Below are 24,857 nucleotides of genomic sequence, written 5' to 3' on the forward strand. Positions count from 1 at the left end.
CAGATATCTGCATGGCCCCTCCCTCTCTTCTTTCAAGCCTTTCCTCTAACATCAAAGGTCTATCATACCTGCCTTGGACACTGTAATTAAATTTGCAAACCTCCTATGTCCTTTGACCCAAATTCCTATAACTTTCCTCTTTTCTCCCTTACCACTTATCATCACACTGATGTATTTTACTTATTTATTTCCTATCTTATTCCATTAGAATGTTCCATGTGATATTCCTTTCTGCCTATTTTGTTCACTACTGTATCTCTAGCACGTCAAACGACACCTAACTTGAAATAGCTACTTAGTAAATAATGATTATTATGGATGGAATTGTGTCCCCCCAAAAGATATGTCACATTCCTAACCCCCCATATCTGTGAATGTGACCTAGTTTGGAAGTAGAATCTTTGAAGATATTATCAGTTTAATTAACATGAGGTCGTACTAGAATTCTTATTGTTGTTAGGTGCCATCAAGTTGGTTCCTACTCACAGCAACCCTGTGTACAACAGAACAAAACACTGCCTGGTCCTGCACCATCCTCACAATCATTGCCATGTTTGAGACCATTGTTGCACCCATTGTGTCAATCCATTTCCTTGAGGGTCTTCCTCTTTTTCGGCGACCCTCTACTTTACCAAGCATGATGTGCTTCTTCAAGGATTCGTCTTTCCTAATAACATGCCCTAAGTGCGTAAGACAAAGTCTCCCCATTCTGCTTCAAAGAAGCATTCTGGCCGCACTTCCTCCAAGACAGATTTGTTCATTCTTCTGCAATCCATGGTATAGTCAACATTCTTCACCAACACCATAATTCAAAGGCATCAATTTTTCTTCAGTCTTCTTTATTCAGCGTCCAGCTTTCATATGCGTATGAGGCAATTGTAAATATCATGGCTTAGGTCAGACGTACCTTAGTCCTCAAAGTGGCATCTTCGTTCTTTAACACTTTAAAGAGATCTTTTGCAGCAGATTTGCCCAATGCAATACGTAGTTTGATGTCTTGTTTGCTGCTTCCATGGGCCTTGATTGTGGATCCAAGTAAAATGACATCCTTGACAACCACAGTATTTTCTCTGTTTATCATGTTGTTGCTTATTGGTCCAGTTGTGAGGATTTTTCTTTACATTGAGGTGCAATCCATATTGAAGACTGTAGTCTCTGATCTTCATCAATAAGGGTTCCAAGTCCTCTTCGATTTCAGCAAGCAAGGTTGTGTCTTCTGCATATGGCAGATGAGTCTTCCTCCAATCCTGATGCCACATTCTTCTTCATATAGTTCAGCTTCTTGGATGTATTTTCTCAGCACACAGATTGAATAAGTATGCTGAAAGGATGCAACCCTGATGCACACCTTTCCTGATGTTAAACCATGCAGTATCCTCTTGTTTTATTTTAACAACTTCCTCTTGGTCTATGTACAGGTTCCTCACGAGAACAGTTTAGTCTTCCAGAATTTCCATTCTTCACAATATTATAATTTGTTATGATCCACACAGTCAAATGCCTTTGCATACTCAATAAAACACAGGTAAACATCTTTCTAATATTCTTGGTTTTGGCCTGGATATATCTGACATTAGCAGCAATATCCCTTGTTCCACATCCTCTTCTTAATGGCTTGAATTTCTGGCAATTTCCTGTTGATGTACTGGTGCAATCATTTTTTAATTATCTTCAGCAAAATTTTAGTTGTGTGTGATATTAATGATATTGCTTGATAATTTCTGTATTCTGTTGGGTCACCTTTCTTTAGAATGGGCACAAACATGGATCTCTTCCAGTCAATCATCCAAGTAGCTGTCTTCCAAATTTCTTGGTATAGACAAGTGAGTGCTTCCAGCATTGTACCTGTTTGTTGAAACATCTCAAGTAGTAATCTGTCAATTCCTAGAGCCTTGTTTTTTGACAATGCCTTCAGTGCAGCTTGGACTTCTTCCTTCATTACCATTGGTTCTTGATCATATGCTACCTCGTGAAATGGTTGAACGTCCTGGAGTTAGGAAAGACCTGGAATTAGAAAAGCAAAAGGGAAAAACACGCTTGGAATTTTCTCAAGGTGAAAGAACAGAAGAAAAGCACTGAACCTCCAGTTGCAATATTGAGGGAGTCTATGCACAACCTATTGAATGATGCAGGAAGCTTCAAAGGAAGATGGAAGGAATACATAGAGTCCCTGTACCAAAAAGTATTGGTCGATGTTCAACTACACTAGAAAGGGCTTACTTACTGTCTAAGTATCCCTGTCTGTGAAAGAGGATATTGGATAAAGTGGTCTCACTGTGAAGACCTGTTCTCCAGGTTCACAGTGTTCCCTCCTACAACATGAACTTCCTTGAGCTGGGTCAGTTGACCCCCACGTTTGTACTCAGTCCCACCGCTAGGTCTCAAAGTATACTCTCGCATTGTGTGGAAAACCATCTCAAAAGACCAGTATGCTGTAGTTGACTCTGATGTCATTCCTGAATTCCTATAATCCACTGAATATCCCACGTCTTATGATTGGGTGACTATGGCCTCCATTTATGAGTTCTTATGCAAATGACTGCACAGGATCTCCTTACCTCTTGTGCTGCACCCTGAACTGTTTCACATTAGCCAACTCACAAGATACTATAGCCTGACCATGATTTCTGCTCCGAGGTCAGTGCCCTGATTGGTATACAAGACCTTCCAAATGCTGAAGGTCTACCTTCATTCTTCATCACTCTGTTTCCCATCCTTTTGAGTAGGATTTTTGCTTGCCTGAAGTGCAAATTTCTACTGTCATAATCTCTTGACCTGTTCATCAAACTAAACTATTTTTCTCTTCTAGTCATGCCAGCTCTTTTTTTTTTTTTTTTTTTTTCGTCCCACTCCAGGGGTCCATTGTAATGAGTGGCTCAAAGCCTTTCCTGCTTGTCCTACCTTGAAATTACTGGCCTTTAATATAACAACCATAATTATATATAAGTAGTTAGTATTTAGTAAATAGCTTTCTATCAACCAAATGAACAATTGTGTTGCAATATCTGAGATATAGAAGATACTTAGTAAATGTGTTTTTAAATAAAATGGATTCTCTTTTTCAAAACAGAAGTATCTTTATAGATTTTCCTGATTACAAGATGAACCCATACCAATTGTTTAAAATATAAAACTCCTGTACAAGAAAAATGAGCCACATGTAATCTCACTACTTAGGTAAAAGGATTATAGCACCATAATATTTTTATGCCTATCTTTTTGGCTTTGTTTTACACATATTTAAATATTTTTATACAAATAGGACAACATATGATTGACTATTAACTACTTTTTACAAGTCTACTCAGAGTTAGCCATTCAGATAAATGAAGACAGAAAAAAAAAAAAAATCCAGATCTCATGTACTGAAAGTTAAAAAACAGTTTGAGTTGTTTTTGGACAAGTTAGTTTAAGTTGTGTCTGGACAACTTATTGGATTTATTTTCCACCAACTTGATATAGAAAATTTGTATAAATGTAAACAAAGAAATAATTTTATTTGAGTTAAATAGAGCTGATTTCATATCAGTAGGCTTATTTCAAAATAAACTAATAGCACGTCCATTCTTTCAGATTCAATTTGACCATACAGATACAGATTTTCCTAAAGAAGGCAAATTTTAGGGAGTCTTCAAGGAAAAGAATATTAGAAGAAAAGTGATACAATTCCCACCTTGAAAACCCAAGAGATCCCAATTGAAAGGTTATTGGAGCCAATAAAAAAAATTGAAGCGAACAAATGCAATATCATGTCATAAATATCAATAGTACTCCTATATATCAGCGTAGGTTAAAGGCTATAATGAATAACCCTACAATCTCAGTTGCTTAACACAAAAGAAGTTGATTTATTACTCTTGTGCAAACTTGTAGGGATGGGAACCTCTGCTTCTTGGAGTTTTCTGGGGACCCAGGATTCTCCCATCTTTGGCCCTGTCCTTTATTATGGTATTCATAGTGATAATATTAAGTTCCACTGATCCAAAATGTTCAAACTAAATTGTTTGACATTTTGTCATTTCTGTGGGGATAATAAAGTGCCAATACTGGTTGGGGTCTGCTACCTCCTAATGTTTCTTTATATTTATTTTATGTTTCTCAAATACCAAGAGATTCCCAGAATTTCCTGTTGTTACATCTGCAGCTTACAGCCCCACTCCCCCTCATATGGTTCCCTCTGGGCTCCACAGTGTAGTCCCAAGCCACAGGAGCCTGAATGTTGTGTGTGCCTTATCCCAGATTTGTGGTTTTGCTTGACACTGAGGGACTAGGAGACGCAGGGTGATTAAGGACTTGAATAAAATTCTCCTTTTGTTAAAGCAACGTACATCCTTAAGTTGTTTTTACCTAGGTTTGAACTTACAATTTATGATATCAAGCATCCCTCACATCAGCCCCTCTCAAGACCTCCTCCACTTGATCAATTTTCAGTTCTCATCTTATTTTATGTTTCAGCAACATTTAACAAAGATGGTCATCCCTTTATTCTTGAAGCATTTTATATCTCTGGCTGCTTGGATGCCATATACTCCTCATTGGTCTGTATATCACCAGGGAACTGCCAGAAATTCAGGCTGGTTTCAGAAGAGGACGTGGAACCAGGGATATCATTGCTGATGTCAGATGGATCCTGGCTGAAAGCAGAGAATACCAGAAGGATGTTTACCTGTGTTTTACTGACTATGCAAAGGCATTCGACTGTGTGGATCATAACAAACAATGGATAACACCGCAAAGAATGGGAATTCCAGAGCACTTACTTGTGCTCATGAGGAACCTTTACATAGATGAAGAAGCAGTTGTTCGGACAGAACAAGGGGATACTGGTTGGTTTAAAGTCAGGAAAGGTGTGCATCAGGGTTGTATTCTTTCACCATACCTATTCAATCTGTATGCTGAAGAAATAATACGAGAAGCTGGACTATATGAAAAAGAACGGGCATCAGGATTGGAGGAAGACTCATTTACAACCTGAGTTATACAGATGACCCAACCTTCCTTGCTGAAAGTAAAGAGGACTTGAAGCACTTACTAATGAAGATCAAAGGCCACAGCCTTCAGTATGGATTACACCTCAACATAAAGAAAACAAAAATCCTCACGACTGGACCAATCAGCAACATCATGATAAATGGAGAAAAGATTGAAGTTGTCAAGGATTTCATTTTACTTGGATCCTCAATCAACAGCCATGGAAGCAGCAGTCAAGAAATCAAAAGACGCATTGCATTGGGCAAATCTGCTGCAAAGGGCCTCTTCAAAGTGTTGAAGGGCAAAGATGTCACCCTGAAGACTAAGGTGCACCTGACCCAAGCCATGGTATTTTCAATCACATCATATGCATGTGAAAGCTGGACAATGAATAAGGAAGACCGAGAAAGAGTTGATTCCTTTGAATCGTGGTGTTGGCGGAGAACATTAAATATACCACAGACTGCCAAAAGAATGAACAAATCTGTCTTGGAAGAAGTACAACCAGAATGCTCCTTAGAGGCAAGGATGGCGAGACCGCATCTTACATACTTTGGACATGTTGTCAGGAGAGATCAGTCCCTGGAGAAGGACATCATGCTTGGCAGAGTACAGGGTCAGTGGAATAGAGAAAGACGCTCAATGAGGTGGATTGACACAGTGGCTGCAACAATGTGCTCAAGCATAACAACGATTGTAAGGATGGTGCAGGACCGGGCAGTGTTTCGTCCTGTTGTGCCTAGGGTTACTATGAGTCAGAACCGACTCGACGACACCTAACAACAACAACAACAAAGTGTTTCTTAATGAGTGGAGCACCTAATGAGTTAAAATCATTGATCTTTTGGTTAGCAGCTGAAAGCTTTACTACTGCACCACAAAGGCTTCTTACCACAAAATTAGTGGAGTAAAATAACTCAAATATATTTCTTTAGAGTTCTGGAAATTAAAAGTCAAAAACAGGTTGGCAAGACTGCTTTCATTGTGGAGGCAATAGGGGAGAATTCATTTACTTGCCATTTCTAGTTCCTAAAGGCTTCCTGGGTTCCTTGGCTCATGGCTCCATCCTCCATCTTCAAAGCCAGCAGCATAGCATCTTTGAGTCTTGCGTTCTCTGCTTTCTTCATCACATTGTCGTTTCTGACTCTGACCCTCATGTCTCCCTATTATAAGCATTTTTGTGATTACTTGGGCCACTCAGATATTCATGATAATCTAGTTATATCAAAATCCTAAAATTAGTGCCAACTTCAAAGTCCCTTTTGCCAAGTAAGGTAGTCACAGGTTCTTGAGGTTAGAACATGGACATCTTTGGGGAGCTGTTATATAGCCTACCACAGAAGATATCTCTACTCAAGGTCAATTTACTTCAAACTCTCATTGAAAGCAAATATTTGACTAGAATAGCTTGCCCTTTAGTTAAACAATCTCATTATTATTCACATATTCATGACTGTGTGGCTTCTCTCTTCTAAAGGTAAATCTGTTCTTCCTTCTAAACGCTTGAAAACATGGCTGGATAAAGCAGTTTAAAAGTGCAGATGTGTCAAACCCTCACAGACGGTGACAAGGTCACAGTGGAGGAGACTAGACCAGAGATGTTCTTTTGTTATGCTAGTTTTTAAATTACCTGCTAGAGAACTTAATACTGTGCATAAAATCCAAGTTATTATCTCTAACCTATGGAGAGTTCATGGAATTATGGCAATTGCAAACACTCATGTATCCATCATGGTTTTGTTTTTACAGCAGATGCTTATTTAGCATATTCCATGGCTAAACATATTCTGAGGGAAGGCACAGAAAAGCGAATAGTCTCTCTCCTGAAATGAATTTTAGTATATAAAGAAAAGCAAAAACTGAACACCAGTCGGTCAACCTGGGCCAGGAATATATTTATTACCTGGTACTCATGTGCCCCTAATTTGACAGGAGGTCTATGATGTCCTTCTGGTATCTGGATGTCGACGCCAACTTGGATCCTGATTCCAAGAATCCTTGAAAGGATTGGGTATTCCCATTTCCCTATTGCACAGATACTTGAGTAAATGGTCAGCCATCCCCTTGGGGTTACACTATGGAAACATTACCATTTATCCTTGTCCTGGAGCTGCAGTTCCCTTTTTTCTGGGGATCTAGGTTCTCCTCGAGGCAATGGGTTCCAGGTCTAAAACTGGCTCAGGTCAAGGTTAAGCATTTTACTGGGGCTACCGCTAAGCCCCCCACACATCTGTTAGTTTGGTGTACTCTGGGGGCTTGCATGTTTCTGTGAAGCTGGAAGCTAAGCCACCAGTATTCAAACACCAACAGGGTCACTCATGGTGGACAGGTTTCAGCTGAGTTTCCAGACTAAGACAGAACAGGAAGAAGGACCTGGTGGTCTACCCCTGAAAAATATTAGCCAATTGAAACCTTATGAAGAGCAGCAGGACGTTATCTGATATAGCGCCAGAAGACGAGCCCTTAGGTTGGAAGCCACTCAAAAGACGACTGGGGAAGAGCTGCCTCCTTCAAAGTAGAGTCCACCTTAATGAGGCCGAGGGAGCACAGCTTTCGGAACCTTCTTTTGCTGATGTGGCATGACTCAAAATGAGAAGAAACAGCTACGAATATCCATTAATAATTGGAACACGGAATGTATGGAAGTATGAATCCAGAAAAATTGGAAGAAGTCAAAAATGAAATGGAACAAATAAAAATAGATATCCTAGGCATTAGCGAGCTGAAATGGGCTGCTATTGGCCATTTTGAGTCTGACAATCATACAGTCTACTATGCCAGGAAAGACAACTTGAAGAGGAATGGCATTGCTTTCTTCATCAAAAAAGGACATTTCAAGAACTATTCTGAAGTACAATGCTGTCAGTGATAGGATGATATCCATACGCCTACAAGGAAGACCAGTTAATAAGATTATTATTCAAATTTATGCACCAACCAATAAGGCCAAAGGTGAAGAAATTGAAGATTTTTACAAACTTCTGCAGTCTGAAATTGATCAAACATGCAATCAGGATGCATTGGTAATTGCTGGTGATTGGAATGTGAAAGTTGGAAAACAAAGAAGGAGTGGTAGTTGGAAAATTTGGCTTTGGTGATAGAAACAATGCCAGAGATCGCATGACAGAATTTTGCAAGACCAACAACTTCAATGAAAATACCTTTTTCACCAACATAAATGGTGACTATGCACACGGACCTCACCAAATGGAATCAAATTGAGTGCATCTGTGGAAAGAGAAGATGGAAAAGCTCAATATCATCAGTCAGAACAAGGCCAGGGGCTGGCTGTGGAACAGACCGTCAATTGCTCATAAGCAAGACCAAATTGAAGCCGAAGAAAATTAGAACAAGTCCATGACAGTCAAAGTATGACCTTGAGTATATCCCACCTGAATTTAGAAACCACCTCAAGAATAGATTTGGTGCATTGAATACTAATGACTGAAGGCCAGACAAGTTATGGAATAATATAAAGAATATCATCCATGAAGAAAGCAAGAGGTCACTGAGAAGACAGGAAAAAAAAGAAAAGACCAAAATGGATGTCAGAAGAGACTGAAACTTCCTCTTAAACAACAGGTAGCTAAAGTGAATGGAAGAAATAATGAAGTAAAAAGCTGAACAGAAGATTTCAAAGTGTGGCTCATGAAGACAAAATGACGTATTATAGTGAAATCTGCAAAGAGCTGGAGTTAGAAAACCAAAAGGGAAGAACACACTCAGCACTTCTCAAGCTGAAAGCTCTGAAGAAAAAATTCAAGCCTCAATTTGCAATATTAAAGAATTCTACAGGGAAAATATTAAATGATGCAGGAAGCATCAAAAGAAGATGGAAGGAATACACAGAATCAGTCATTTCAGGAGGTAGCATGTGATCAAGAATCGATGGTACTACAGGAAGAAGTCCAAGCTGCACTGAAGACAAAGAAAAACAAAGCTCCAGGAATATATAGAATACCACTTGAGATGTTTCAACAAACTGATGCAGTGCTGGAAGTGCTCATTCGTCTATGCCAAGAAGAGATCCATATTTGTGCCTTTCCAAAGAAAGGTGTTTCAACCGCATGCTGAAATTATCAAACGATATCATTAATATCACACACAAGGACAATTTTGCTGAAGATCATTCAAAAGTGGTTGCAGCAGTACCTCGATAGGAAACTGCCAGAAATTCAAGCCGGATTCAGAAGAGGAACGTGGAACACAAGAATCACTGCTGATGTCAGATGAATCCTGGCTGAAGGCAGAGAATACCAGAAAGATGTTTACCTGCGTTTTCTTGAGTTTGCAAAGGCATTAGACTGTGTGGATCATAAACAATTGTGTATAACATTGTGAAGAATGGGAATTCCAGAACACCTAATTTTGCTCATAAGGAACCTCTACATAGATCAAGAGGCAGTCATTCCAACAGAACAATGGAATGCTGCGTGGTTTAACATCAGGAAATGTGTGCATCAGGGCTGTATCCTTCCGCCATGTTTATTCAATCTGTATGCTGAGCAAATAATTCAAGAAGCTGGACTATATGAAGAAGAATGGGGTATCAGAATTGGAGGAAGTCTCATTAACAACCTGCAATAGGCAGATGACACAACCTTGCTTGCTGAAAACAAAGAGAACTTGAAGCACTTACTGATGAAGGTCAAAGACTACAGCCTTCAGTATGGATTACACCTCAACATAAAGAAAACAAAAATCCTCACAATTGGACTGATAAGAAACATCATGACAAGCAGAGAAATATTGAAGGTGTCAAGGATTTCATTTTACTTGCATCCACAATCAACACCCATGGAAGCAGCAGTCAAGAAATCAAAAGATGCATTGCTTTGGGCAAATTGGCTGCAACAGATCTCTTTAAAATGTTGAAGAGCAGAGATGTCATTTTGAGGACTAAGGTGTGCCTGACCCAAACCATGGTGTTTTCAATCGCCTTATATGCATGTGAAAGCTGGACAATGAATAAGGAAGACTGAAGAGGAATTGTCGCCTTTGAGTTGTGGTGTTGGAGAAGAATATTGAATACACCATGGGTTGCCAAAAGAACAAGCAAATCTCTCTTGAAAGAAGTACAGCCAAAATGCTCCTTAGAAGCAAGGATGATGAGACTTTGTCTCACATACTTTGGACTTATCAGGAGGGACCAGTCCCTGGAGAAGGACATCATGCTTGGTAAAGTGGAGGGTCAGTGAAAAAGAAGAATATCCTCAACAAAACGGATCAACACAGTGGCTGCAACAATGGGCTTCAGTGTAACAACCATCATGAGGATGGTGCAAGACGGGGCAGTATTTTGTTCTAAGTAGAGTCACTATAAGTCAGAACTGACTCAATGGCACCTAACAACAACAACAGCCTCTCAACCTTTTGATAAACCACCCTTGATTTCATTAATTTTTGACTCCCCGTCCCTTTTACCCAACCAGTGCGCTCTTCTATTCCCCACTTTCAGAATTCCCCACTGGCCAGGCCTCCTTGGCTGCCACTCCAAATGTGCTGCTGCTTACTATAATTGTATCTACTTGGCATCTGATAATTAAGTGTCACCATCTGGCCTCCATTGTGCCAGGGTCTATCATCCCCAACACTACCAGTGTGCTGGCTCTGCAATGGCACATTTTCCGTGTGCCCTGGACTACAGAGGAGGGGCCACCACTGAACTTTTTAGGGATACTGGTATTTCTTTCACCAGTGCATGTTATTGTTTGGTATTCCTGCTTCTAACACCTTAAAACTATAATTCAGAAATAGAAAGTTGAGGCCACTCTAGCTGAGATTTTGAAGGATCACAGGAAACATTAAGGCTTAGTTTTGAAGTGAATAAAGGAATTTAAAAACCAACACCAAAATGAAACAAGACTGGATGCAAATTTTGTGGTTTCCAGCACTCTGATCGTATTCCTAGAGCTCCTCATGGAGCTGACTGATGCCGTTTCTGGGAACACTGAGCAGCGGAATCATTTAATGGTTAATTGCCATGCCTTGTATTATCATTATTAATATTAAACATTACATTTCTTTTCTTATTTGTTTCTGAATGATAATACAAGCTCATTTTACAAAGTTCAAAAGATAGAAAGATATAACAGAAAGTAAATATCCTTCCAACCGCTGCTCCTACCTAGTTCCCCCCACCAGGAATCAATGTTACTAGTTTCCATGAATCTGTCCAGAGATATTCTATGTGTCTGTATGCATGGGTGCATATCCTTATTGTATTTTTACAGTGATCACACTGAACACTTTCTTGTACCTCATTTTTTCATCATAAAATTATCTTCAAGATTGTTCTATATTAGTACAAATTGAGGACCACTATTTATTTAGTGGTTACATAGTACTTCATTATATGTTTGTACTAAAATTTATATTACCAAATCCCAGGTAAATAGGTTATTAAATATTTTCCAATCTTTTAGTGTTAAAAGCAATGCCTCGATGGACATCTTGGGTTTGCGTGTATGATTTTGTACATGTGTATTTACTAAAAGCGAACACGCTAAACCAAAGTATATAAACATTAAAATTATGTTTTAGTTTTGTTTTCTAATAATTAAAAGTTGAGTATCTTTTAATTATTTTCTATGAACCACCTACTCATATATATTGAGTAACTCTTTCTGGTATAAATCTTAAATAAAATAGTTCTTTTTCTGCAATAATAGATGAAAATATCTTTCCAGAGTGTTGTTTTCTTTGACTTTGTCATTTTGACAAAGAGGATTTACTGTATTTTCATGCAGTTTTATACGCATTTCATGTCTTCTGGGTTTATGTCATACATAGATAGAAATTCCATGTTCCAAGATTTTTTTTTAATTATCTGGTATTTGCCAATTTTATGGTTTTAATCTTCATGTTTGAGTCTATGGACATTCTAGAATTTACTTCGCTACAAGATACATGATGTTTTTTCTAGATGACTACCTTATTGTCTGAGATAATTTATCAAACAGTTCGTCTTTTCCACTGATCTGAAATAAAACCTTTAAGATAAACAGTTCCTGCAGGCATTTGGTTCTCTGTCTAGACTTTAAAGATGCTCTATTGATTGGTCTGTATTGTGAAGTCCCAGTGCTGCACTGCCGATTATCACAGCTCTGCAATAGGTTTTCATACGGAGCAGATACGGTCTTTCCTCGCTCTTCTTCTGCATTATCCTGGAAATTTTTAGAAACACAGTAAGCACTTCAACTTAGACTTTCATGAAGGTAGCATGTCTAACTTCATAAAAATATCTCTTTGATATTTTACCTCACAGCACATTAAATTTACAGATGAATTAGAGAAAATTGACTTGAATATTCATACTTTATATAATTCCTTTTGTGATTTACAGTAGCATTCTTGATAAACTTATATAAAGTATTTTTTTACTACTGTACCAAATTTGATCTTGTTCTCTATTCCATCTTTTGAATTGGTGATAGCGAACTTTTTTTCTCAAGAACCAGGCAATAAAGATTTTAGGGCTTTTTGGACCATACAGTGTTTTAATTACCCAAGCAACCATAAACAAATGAGCATGGCAGTGTTCTTATGTAACTTTTTTATAATATCAGATAACAGGCCTGATTTGGCCCACAGGCCAGAATTGGCAAACACCAAAGCTAAAGTGCTGTTTGTCTCATCTTTAAATTAACTAATAAAATCAATATTTATTCTATCTAATGTGGCACAATGTCCTCTAGTAGATACTTTTTATGTTTAAGACTTTGCTGGATAGAAATGAAAAACTAATACACCAAATATAGGTCAGAGGATGTATCCACATTCTATAATTCAGACCCTACAAAGGTCCTGGCCAGCTTAACCTTCAGCTTATGCTCCGCAGCTAATTCTCTTTAAACAGTGAGCTGAAACTTTTCACAACATTACCAAAAAATTTACCAGGTGCACACAGGATGAACTGATTTCTTTGGCAAATGTGTCAAGGGCCTGTGAAATAAAGGGATTATCATTTTTAGTAGTATCAACAATATTTTTCAAATAATTTATCTCTGCCACCATCTCTTCGGATTTCTCTTAAATCCTTCATTAAGCAGATCCTCTTGGTCCTAACACAAAAGATGGGAAGGGAGTAAAATTTTTTAAATCTGAAATTTTTTAAAGAATTACATTTTTGCATTTAAGGACTTTGTGAAACTGTCTATGTTTTACTCCTAGTAGTGCTCTCTTACTACATCATGAGAGGAGAATATTGGCAACAAGGAATATGTTCTGCCTTGGATCTGGACATTGAGAGAAAGCACTGTTTACAAAATTGCTAACATTCACCCACACCATTCGAGTTTTGCTAGGGCACTAAACTAGGCATGAGAACAAATACTGTAGTAAGTTCCAACCAAAAAAATGCCAGTTGGGAGGAAGTCATTGGTCTGATTGTAGTAATTCTAAGTCTGACTTGGGATGGCATGGTCATCTGTATCTTAAGAATAATAGGAACCTATAAGTTAATCTAGAAAACTCTATAAATACTTCCAGACGGAAAAAAGAGAGAGCTCCCCTGTGCTATGTTGTGACCTGGGCAGGCTATCCTCACCAGAGGTTAGACGCTAACAGTTGCCTATATTTCTAATTGTTTTAGGTCAGCGTGGCTCTAACTCAGGGTCTTTGAGTTCCTGATAACTGGCAGTGACCTTGGTAAAGGAAACCAGTTGCTACTTATTTTAGATACACCTAGTTGAAATATATGGCCTTGTGAGACCAGTTTAGAATCATGCAAAACAGCAGTTCAAACCTACTTATATTCTCCAAAGACTTGGATGGGCCAAAGTTATTCTAGATTCTCCAGAGGTTCAGTGTGCCGCAGAACTCAAAGGCCTCTTGAAAAACTGGAAGGATTCACAGCTTTTAGTGGGTCATGCAGTAGGTGGCCATGAAGCTTCCTTTCATTATGTTGCTCTAACCTTCCTGGGGTACCAGGGCAATGACCTGCAGGCACTACCAAGGTCCCAGCCAGACTTACCTTCAGCTTATGCTCCATTGTCCTTTGTATCTCTCTAATATAGTTCTCTCTTCCCTTCTCCAGTTTCTCTTTCATTTGCCACTTGTTTTCCTCTAAACTCCTCTCTTGAGCCTCCTCCTGCTGCTGCTGCTGCTGCTCCATCTGTTTCTGTCTTAGAAGTTCCTGTCCTATCTCAGCTGCCTCCTTCTTGGTTTGCTCCAAGGCCCATGAAGGTTTTAGAAAGGGAAGAAAATAGTAGTTCAGGCCTGAGCTCTACCTGCCTGAAATCAGAGACCAAACAAAATTTGAAAGAGAGGTGAGAAATCCTGAATTCACCCAATATCAATTTGGACATCAAGAGCAGGTTTGAAAATATGATCAGAAAGACCCTGCCTGTCCAGGGGGACTTACAGCCACAATCTCCTTATTTTCAGATTCAGCAGAGTGCGTGTTCCACAGAAGGAAAGGAAGCTCATTGTCTCAGGAAGATCTTCCTCTCAGATTCCTCAGAGGGCATTGCAGGAACCTCCCCACCCACTGTGGGCTAAGCCCTGCCACTGTACCTGCTATGGCCTTCTCTGCATTTGTGAGGGCTTTGACTGCAGAATAAAATTTTCTATTTGCCTCTGAGACTGCAGGAAGTTCTGGAGGACCTCATTTGCCTGAGGAACCAAGAAAGACCAAAGAAATTTCCACTGAGGAGATTAGTGCTGCATAAGCAAGTCGGCCCATGTCATTTTTGCTTCCTGCTGAAAGCCTCCAGCATACCCCTACAAAGTCCAAGCTTCTTCGTGTAAGCAGAGACCCTCCTAACCCCTTTCCTCTCTTCCTTCAATCCCCCCTCCAGTGCTGCTCCCCACCACCGCCTTAGGTTCTAGCCAGTCAGAACCACGCACAGTTGTACAAACACACACCCTCGGGTGCTTTTACATATTTATACACCTACCTAGGGCTTCTCCCTTCATGTAACATCTCAACTTTGATAACATGTACAAATACTTCAAAATTTACGTCACCTTCCTTTTCTGGAAGGTTTCCTAGACCATCTTCTCAATCAATGGGAAACACTGCCTATAATCCTTGCTGCTGCTCTGCCCTGACACTTGCTGGCTGTGTAACTCTAGGCAAGGTATTTAGCCTGCCTGTGCCTCCCCAGCTCCCATCTGTAAAACGTGGAGAGTATGAGTAGATGCTTCTTAACCTTATTGGGAAGATTAAATTAAAACCTCCAGGCAAAGTGCTTATCATTGCCTGTCACATGAGAAAAAAAAGTCTTCAATGTATTTATTTTAGTTGTATTTTTACCCTCATATTTCTTACCATGACTGGTGCAGTTCAGGACCACAGCTTCATAGCTGAGAGCTCTGTATGCAATGTATGCAGTTGTCTATTTATTTGACTCTTTCTCACTTTCGATCCACCCTCAGTGCAAAGACTCTGATTTTACTTGTAAATCCTCAGCCCTTGGCACAATGTCTGTCTCCTGGTTCGATGAAGGGAATGAATAATTTCTGTTCTGTCTCTCCTGGATTTCTGATTTCCGTATTCTTTCTTTGGAAATGAACATTTCTATTGCCAAACATTTATATACAAGAGTAAATAAATAATGGACTTTGAAAGTTAAAGGTTTTATGATATCACCATGCTTCTTCCTTACAGATGGTGTTGCATTATCAGGTTTCAGGGACCCCTTGATTCTGTTCTGTAGGCTTCCTTGTGCTCCCCTTGCTCCTCACCTTTACTCCTTTCCCAGGCACTTGAGAATAGTCTTGTTCAGTCTTTTTCTTTGCTTCTATGTAGAACTTGTGCCCTCCAGGGACAAAGAAAATTCCAGCTGAAATACTTTCCACCAGGGCCTTTGAAAGCTGCTTCTATCCCAACAGTATTTACAGATTCCTCTTCATTCTGCAGCAAGAAACCCTCCTTTTTATTTTCTATGATTTCCTGCAAGAGAAATGTAGAGGAAACTCATCAGAAGAAAGGAACTGCGGAGATAAAATTTTAAAGAAACCAGAATTGTTGACATAAGTAAAAATCAACTCAATGGCACCTAACAACAACAACAAGGGCATGCAATGAATCAGGAATCAGGGGACTTAATCTACTCCCAACTCTGAAAATTTTCCTAACCTGCCTGGGCCTCAGTTTCCTTGTCCATGAAATGATGGGGTGGCAATACATAACCTCTATGATTCTTTGCACCTATAGCAGTCAGTGACTCTATCTTCAATGATACAAGAGCATTAAACTTTAAGGATAGCCTGAAATGAGGCTCTGATAAGAGAAATGTTGGTCCTAAGGAATGAGAGAGTGTGTTCAGAAAAGCAACAAGTTCAGGAATGACTTTTGGCTGCTTTGTGCAGGCTTTGAATCCATAGAATTATTCACATAAGGTGATATCTATATTGATCTTGTTCAGTGATCATCTCGATTTCTAGATAAAGTGTACAAACTTTAGGGAAAATATAGCCCCCTATAGCTCAGACTACTTTATTCTTCAAGTTAGAAATAAGCCATGGGGACAATAAAGGCACCTGTAGGCTTCATTCCTTAATGGGAAGTGTCACAAAAGGTAAATATTATGATTAAGTACCACGAGCATCTTCTGGAACTCGTGATTTTCATCTTTGAAGCAGTGCTCCATGAAGACTGCGATGACTTCCTTCTCACAGGCCATGTGAGCATCCAGAAGCTCCTGGAGTGTGTCTGTAGGAAGCCTCAAGCACTGAGCTATCTGCTCGCTGTAGTGGTTGGTTGCCTTCTGCATGGCTCCCGAGTTCTCAAGTCAGGTCCAAGTTGTCACCGCATTCTCTAAACAAAGCACTGCACCACTGTTGATGACATCCACAAAGGTCACCACCAGAGTCCCCAGGCCTGAATGAGGCAGGAAATTCAGGAATAAATATCAAGTTCCAAGATTCTTAGACTACGTTTCTAAAATCATACAAACACACACACACCTACTTCCTTCTAATATCATCACCTTCATTTTCCTATTGACTCTTCCTTCTTGGTTCTCCAGGCCAGAGCATTAAAAAAAATTAAATGTTTACCTTCATCTAACCTACTCAAGAGTGTCAGGAAAAAATTAATTTTCCAATAAAAGGAAAATAGATTACACAAGTAGTCAGATAAAGCAGAATAAATCAGATCATATTTATTCCTAATTCATAGGCTTCCGATCAATTTTGGGGAATTTATGGGCTAATATTTATTTCTGGGTTGCATTAAACTCTAAAAATATCCTTTGTATTCTCCTTGCAAAGAATATTTTTCATATAGGACTTTCCCTACAGAAGATGGTATATTTTGTTCTTACAGGCATTTAGTGAATCCCATCTCCAGTTGCCAAAGCAGACAAAAAGAGAAACCCTTGGCCTGTTGCCAATGAGTAAGCAATCCCCAGGTTTTCCCAGTTGAGTAGCACTTGAACTTCCCTACCCCAAATTTCTGTGGGTTCCAAACATGAAACCAAATTTTTTTTTTTCAATTACTCTTATTTGAAGAAAGAATTAGGTGTGAAGGAAATGTGAAAACCACCACAGTAGAGAAAGCAATTACTGTTGAGATTGTCCCATCCCTTCCATCCCTTTAATTATTAGATGGGCCCAATGCACAGTCTGTGGAACCTTAGGTGAGTCTAGGTTAGATGAGTCTGGGAGGTCCACTAATGAATATTTGAAGTATAGTAGTCATTTTATTTAGTCATGCATATGCATTTTATTTTTAAAAAAATTAACAAGTAAATCAAGCACACCTGCATCATATTACAAACATGGCAAAGAAAAATTAGGTATACACAAATGACAACCAAACAAAATCTGACATTCACTACCAAACCCTAAAATCAATTTTCTTGTTCGAGCCTATTTTTCTGTATCTCAACCTCTTCCCGCATCTTCTTACATGGGCAGAAAAAGTCAACCCTCCCTCAACTTTTAATTTCCAACATCATACCCAACAGTGTAGCAAATTAGGGACACTAGTAGAACTCTTTCTTCCTAGAAAAAAACAGAAAATTTTAAATAACATGTGTGTTTGCAAATTTATGGTTAGAAATAAGGAAAACATCTTACCTGAATAAATGACTCAAATCTTGAGTATATAGAGAATTTTTAGAAATTGATAATAAAGAGCCAAGCTAATTAAAAGTGGGTAAGATACTTGACTAGGCTTTCTTCATGAAAGGAGATTTCTTAATGGCCAAAAGACACAAGAAAGTATATTCAACATCATAACTTGTTATGGAAACACAAGTTAAAAGCTCAATGATGAACAACTGCCGCCTTTGCCATGAGACTGGAAGACCTGGATGGTGTTGGGTTATCATTACTGAATTTTTATCCAGGATTCTATAGAGGAATCCTGATCAAAAGGGGGGAAATGCAGAACAAAATTTCAAATTCTCATGGAATCTAGCTTATGTAGAGCTATGGAGGGTGGATGAACCCCTGAAGCTATTGCCCTGAGATAATCTTTAAACCTTAAACCAAAAACACTCCCTGAAGTCCTCTTAAAACCAAATAATACTTTAGCTTAACTAGTAAAAAATATCTGCCTTGAGCATTATGTTCTCTTTTTTTAAAAAAATAATATTCTATTGTGTTCTCAGTTAAAATTTATACAGCAAATTAAGTTCCCATTTAAAAATTTCTACATGATTTGTTCAGTAACAATGGTTACATTTTACACAGCGTATCAACTTTCTCATTATTTCCATCGGGTTGTTCAGTTTCCAGTAATCTAATTTCCCTGCCGCCTTGCCTTATCGTCTTTGCTTTAGAGTAAGTGTAGACCTTTTGGACTCTAGAGTAAGTGTTGACCTTTTGGACTCATACAGATGATGTATTTTTATTTTTTAAGGAGTATGGTATGCACAGGTGATATTGTTCATTTTATGAGCCAATGTATTATTAACTAGATAATGACCTCACGGAACAGTTTTGTTTCAAGGTTTAAGAGTACCTCAGGGCAATAGTCATGGGAGTCCAGTAAGTGTGGACTTTTTAAGAACTTGAGTTCTGTTCCACATTTTGCTCCCATTCTATCAGAATCCATCGGTTGTGCTCCTGATCAGAACTGTCAGTAGTGGTAGCTAGCTACCATCTAGTTCCTCTGGTCTCAGGGTAGATGAGGTCATAGTTTATGTAGACTACTAGTCCTGTGGACTAGTTTCTTCTCTGAGCTTTGGTTTCCTTTACTCTCTTTTGCTCCACATGCATAGAGAACAATAGTGGTATGTTAGATGGCTGCTCTCAAGCTTTTAAGACCCCAGACGCTACTCACCAAACTAGGACGTAGAAGAAAAACTTAATGTACTATATTATGCCAATTGACTGAGTTGTTCCACAAGACTATATGGTCCTAAGCCTTCAGACCCCATAAACCAATCCCACAAGGTGTTTAATAAGTATCCGTGTTTGTGCCACCTATGTGCTTTATTGTATATATGAATATGGATGGATGCATACACTTACATATATATATACACCTGCATATACCAAAAACAAAAAAACTATTGCCATCGAGTCAATTCGGACTCAAAGGAACCCTATAGGACAGAGTACAAACTGCCCCATTGGGCTTCCAAGGAATGGCTGGTGGATTCGAACTGCCAACTCTTTGGTTAGCAACTGAACGCTTAATCACTGCACCACCAGAGCTCCTGCACCTGTTTTGCTGTGTATACGCTCAACAACAACCAAATAAAATTTAAAAATCACCGAGAATGAAACAAACAAACAAAAAACCTCAACGAAATAGCATTACACACCCACCAGCATAGGCAACATTTAAAAGACAGAGAACACAATAGTCCTGCCAAGATGTGGCGTAAGTTACTGCTGATTAGAATTCCCTTCTAGAAAACTGTTTGGCACCTTCTGGTGAATTGAAACTTGCACCTATCCCACTATCCAGCCATTCCAGTACTTGGTATAAGTGTATTGAATAAAAATGCAACATATCAAAATTTGTGAGGAACCGCTAAAGCGGTGCTGGGAGGGAATTTCATAGCACTAAATGCTTATATTAGAAAAAAGTCTCAAGTCAATAACCTTAAGCTACCACCTCAAGAAACGAGAAGAATAAAATTAACCCAATGCAAATGCAACAGGAAATAAAGATAAGAGCAGAAGCCAATGACATAAAAAAGCAAAAAAAAAAAAACAACAGAGAAAACCAATGGAACAAACACTGGTTTTCTGAAAAGATCCATAAACTTGACAAAGAAAAGAGAGAAGATACAAATCACCAGTATCAGGAATGAAACGGGATATCACATATCCCTGACTTGGAGCTGATGAAGCCGGCAAACTGGAATACAAAAAAAGTTCCAACAAAATCCTGTCCTGTCTAAGAGTAGGAAAAGGACAGCTTAGCAAGACAGAAAACTTTTAGGCAATAACCACTCTCCTCCAGCCAAAGGCCACAGAGAACATTAGTTTCATTGTGTAGCATAATGAGGCAGGAGAAACGTAGAGAAGACATGAAAGAGAGAAAAGCAGGAGGACCTGTATCTGTCCAAGAACAAATCAGCAACATACTGTGAAGGTTTTTACCTCAATAATATTAAAGGAAACACAGAGGTTGCCAGGAGCTTGTGGCGCACCGTGATCGTATAGCGGTTAGTACTCTGCATCTTGGCTGTAGCAAGTTCAGTTCGAATCCAAGTCACGGCAACGTCTGGTGTCTACCGTGGCTGAGCCTGGCTCATCTTTTCCTTCCACTTGTTCGTTTCTGTACTGGCTGCGTCCATTACCTGAGGCCACAGAGGTTCCCTTAGTGCTGCCTTCCGCGAGCAATCCGCTGTCAGAAGAGAGGAAGGAAACCCTACAGTGCACACACCTGCATCGTGGTCATCTGGAAACCCCGGACTTGCCTAATGTCTGAGCATGTGCACAAACTCTCCCAAAAGGTGAAGGCTGTCCATAGTTTCCACTAATGAAATGTGTAGTCATAACCCTCCCCCGCCTTTTTTTTTTGGTCGAGTTTTTTCAAATATCAGTGGGGACCTTACAGACAAAAATAGAAATAAGCATTCCCACTGCAACAGGAAATTTTGCAATAAAATGTAATAAATACAAGAAAATCTAAACTTGATGCCGTCAAAGTCTCCCCTTTTTTTATAACAGTAAGTTATTGAAGTATAATTCACGTAGAGTAAAATGCACAAATCTTATGAACACAGTCTGATGAATCTTGACAAACATAACCATCACCTAGATCAAGTTACAGGTTTCCATCAACCCACAAAGATCTTTTGAACACTTTTCCAGTCAATCTTTAACTCACTCCCACTTAGGCAATCACCATTCTGTTTTCTATCTCCACAGTTTTGACTATTATTGAAATTTACATAAATGACTATACTTTTTTGTGATTGTCTTTTTTTTTTAATGCAACCTAAATTTTTTTTTTTTTTTTAGTGTTTTTGAGATATATCCATGTTGCTGCATGCATGTGTGTGTATTATTTTGGTGTTATTGGTGAGTGTAATTTCAATGTGTGAATAAAAGACAGTTGATGAACAATTGGGTCATTTCTAGTTTTGGCTATTGTGAACAAGGCTGCTATGAAAATTCTTGTACAAGTCTTTTTGTGGATATGTGCATTCATTTCTTTTGGGTATGTACCTATTAGTGGAATCGCTGGGTTTTGGAGTCTTCCAGATTGGTTGTGCTATTTTACTGCTTTAATGGCAACAAGAGCTACCATTGATGCACATTCTTGTCAGTACTTGGTGTTCTCTGTTTTTTATGTTTTGCGCATTTTTTTGATGGGTGTATGATGGCATACCATGGTGTCATGGATTGAATTGTGTCCCCAAAAATAAATGTGTATCAACTTGGTTAGGCCATGATTCCCAGTATTGTGTGGTTGTCCTCAATTTTGTGATTGTAATTTAATGTTTAAGAGGATTAGGGTGGGATTGTAAAACCACCCTTACTTGGGTCACCACCCGACCCAAGGTAAAGAGAGTTTCCCTGGGTTGTGGCCTGCACCACCTCTTATCTCTGAAGAGATAAAAGGAAAGGGAAGGAAGCAGACAATTGGGGAACTCATACGACCAAGAAAGTAGCTCCAGGAGCACAGCGCGTCCTTTGGACACAGGGTCCCTTTCCCTGAGAAGCTCCTCAACCAGGGGAAGATTCAGGACAAGAACCTTCCTGCAGAGCTGACAGAGAGAGAGAGAAAGCCTTTCACTGGAGCCAATACCCTCAATTTGGACTCGCAGCCTGCTGGATTGTGAGAAAATAAATTTCTCTTTGTTAAAGCCATCCACTTGTGGTATTTCTTTTATGGCAGTACTTGATGACTAAGACACATGGTGACTTAAATTTTTGTCTCCATTATGAGTGATGCTGTTGAAGGTTTTTTCTTATGCCTTTTGGGTATTAAAAAATCTTCTTTTGTGAAGAGAGCCTCTTCAATTTTAATTGGCTTAACTTTTTTTTTAACTTTTAAAATAAATATTTTATCTTAGGTTACATTTATACATATAGAAAAGTTGAGACAGTAGCACTGAACTTTCACATACATTTCACAACCAGTTTCCCCTATTATTATCTTAGCACATTTGATGCAATTAATGAACCAAAATTGATACATTCTTATTAACTGAAGTACATATTTTATTCAGGTATCCTTAGCTTTTGCTTGATATCCTTTTTCTCTTCCAGGACATCATTATATTTAATTGTCATGTCTCCTTAAGCTCCCCTTAACTGTGACAATTCTTCAAACTTCCCTTGTGTGTGATGGTTTGACAATTCTAAGGAGTTCTGGTCAGGTATTTTGAAGAATGTCCCTCAATTAGGATTTGTGTGATGTTTTTCTCTTGATTAGACTGGGGGTATGTGTTTGGGAAGGTAAAACACTATTCCATCACATCATATCAACGTGATTTACCACTGTCGATGTTAATTTTGGTCATCTGGTTGAGGTAGTGTTCCTCAGGTCTTTGTTCTAAAGGTGCTCTTCTTTCTTTGGAAGGAAGTCACTATAAGTAGCCACATTTAAGTAGTGGGTTTTGTGCTACACCTCCTTGAGCCCAGAGTACCTAAATTATTTGGCATTCTTCTGCAAGAGATGTTAGTCTATTCTTATGCCAATGAGGGGCATTTATATTTATTTAGTCAATCCTTTGTTTATGTTAATAAGAACTTGTGAATGTGTATTTTATACTTTGGTTAATCTAATACTAAAAAACCAAAACCAAACCCAGTGCCGTCGAGTTGATTCCGACTCATAGCAACCCTACAGGACAGAGTAGAACTGCCCCATAGAGTTTCCATGGAGCGCCTGGAGGATTCGAACTGCCGACCCTTTGGTTAGCAGCCATAGCACTTAACCACTACGCCACCAGGGTTTCCAATCTAATACTACTGTATTTATATTGTTGCTAAAATTATTTTAGTTTGGCCATTGGGAGCTCTTTCAATCAACTCCTGTGTCCCTTTGACCTACCCTCATCATTTTGGTTTTTTTAAAGGAGTCCCTGGTTGGTGCAAAGAGCTAAGTGTTCAACTGGGCAGTTTAAGTCCAGCCAGAGGCATCTCAGAAGACAGATGATCTGCTTCTCAAAGGTCACAACCTTGAAAACCCTACATAGCAGTTCTACTCTGCACACACGAGGCTGCCATGAGTCGTAATCGACTCCACAGCAACTAAAGCATACCTTTCTTGAAGTCAATATTTATATTTACTCCAGTTAAAAGCCTAGTTTACATTTCTACCTCCAAACATAAGCTGACAATTTTTAATAAATGCACTCATGATATGTGGTGCACAGATCCAGGCAGAGTCTCACTGCTTCTGCCCACCCTTCTCTTCTGCTTTGTCTCTATACGTTCTTATTTCTGTCTAGATCAGGGCCACTGCAGATGCCAGCGCTTTGCTCAGCTTCGCTCCTCCTTGGATGCCCCACTGCTCTCTGGCATCAGATGACTCTGCTGAGGGCAGCTGAGCACACAAAGCTGGTGTAGTTGAAGATAACAGGCTCTTGATTCATCCAGGCTCTGGTCTAAGGGTCCTACTGACTGCGTCTGATTATTACCCACAATCCTCAGCCCTCTCTGACCCCTAAGGCCATAGTCTCTAACACTTTTACCACCACTAGGTGTCTGTACCACCTCAAAGCTACTCTCTTTCCTGGAGGCTCAGTTGCTTGATTCCCCACAGTGTGGCGAGCACAGTGCCTAGTCCAAGGCCCAGCATGCGAATCACAGAGTAACAGTGACGTTATTATTCTTTGCCTGGGCTCCTTGCATCTCCCTGGAGAACAGGCAAATGTGACAAGAACATTATTTCTAAGTTTCATAATACTGTAACACAGCAGAACTTACTTCCCAGCTTGTAAGACATGCTGCAAGGGTGGTTATTGCACCTCAGGTCAAGCACTAATTCCTTTAGGATCACATCCTGGTCCCCTAGGCTGCCAAACTACTGTATAGGCAAACTCTTGAACACTTTTGATTCCAGTATCACTACCCGGTTCTCCACACTTCCTCATTGACAGCAGGGTTGCTCCTGGCTGCTGGATGTCAGTGTAGACCAGATTTGCCTATGGAATAACAAGTCCAGCAGAAGTAGAAAAAGGGTTGCTGCTCTGGTCTGGTACGCACAATAAAAACTTGTGCAGTGGCACCCAGAGGCAGTAAATGAACTGTGGCGGAAAGAATAGGAACCACACATTGACCAGGAATTAAAATTGGGTGTTCCTGTACTACCGCTGAACCACTAGTGTTCCAAATTCAAGGTTGCCTCCATATCTCATAACAATCCCAATAGCCTTGTTTTTCCCTGAACTGACATCCTTGAGTGACTAAAGAGGAGTGGTAAAGGGAAGAAATCTTGGAGTGACTTTTCACTTCCTTGCTTTTTTGTAGGTCTCTGTAGCACATAATAGTTTAAAAACAGGACCTTTTTTTTT

The 24,857-nt window shown here is 39.3% G+C and overlaps 1 pseudogene; it reads right to left on the reverse strand.

Annotated features, from left to right (window-relative positions):
* Positions 1–20,776, reverse strand: part of LOC126071358 (guanylate-binding protein 4-like) — a 26,268-nt pseudogene extending 5,492 nt beyond the window's left edge.
* Between the last annotated feature and the right edge of the window lie 4,081 nt (positions 20,777–24,857).

Source organism: Elephas maximus, chromosome 3 (genome assembly GCF_024166365.1).
Source record: "Elephas maximus indicus isolate mEleMax1 chromosome 3, mEleMax1 primary haplotype, whole genome shotgun sequence".
NCBI lineage: Eukaryota > Metazoa > Chordata > Mammalia > Proboscidea > Elephantidae > Elephas > Elephas maximus.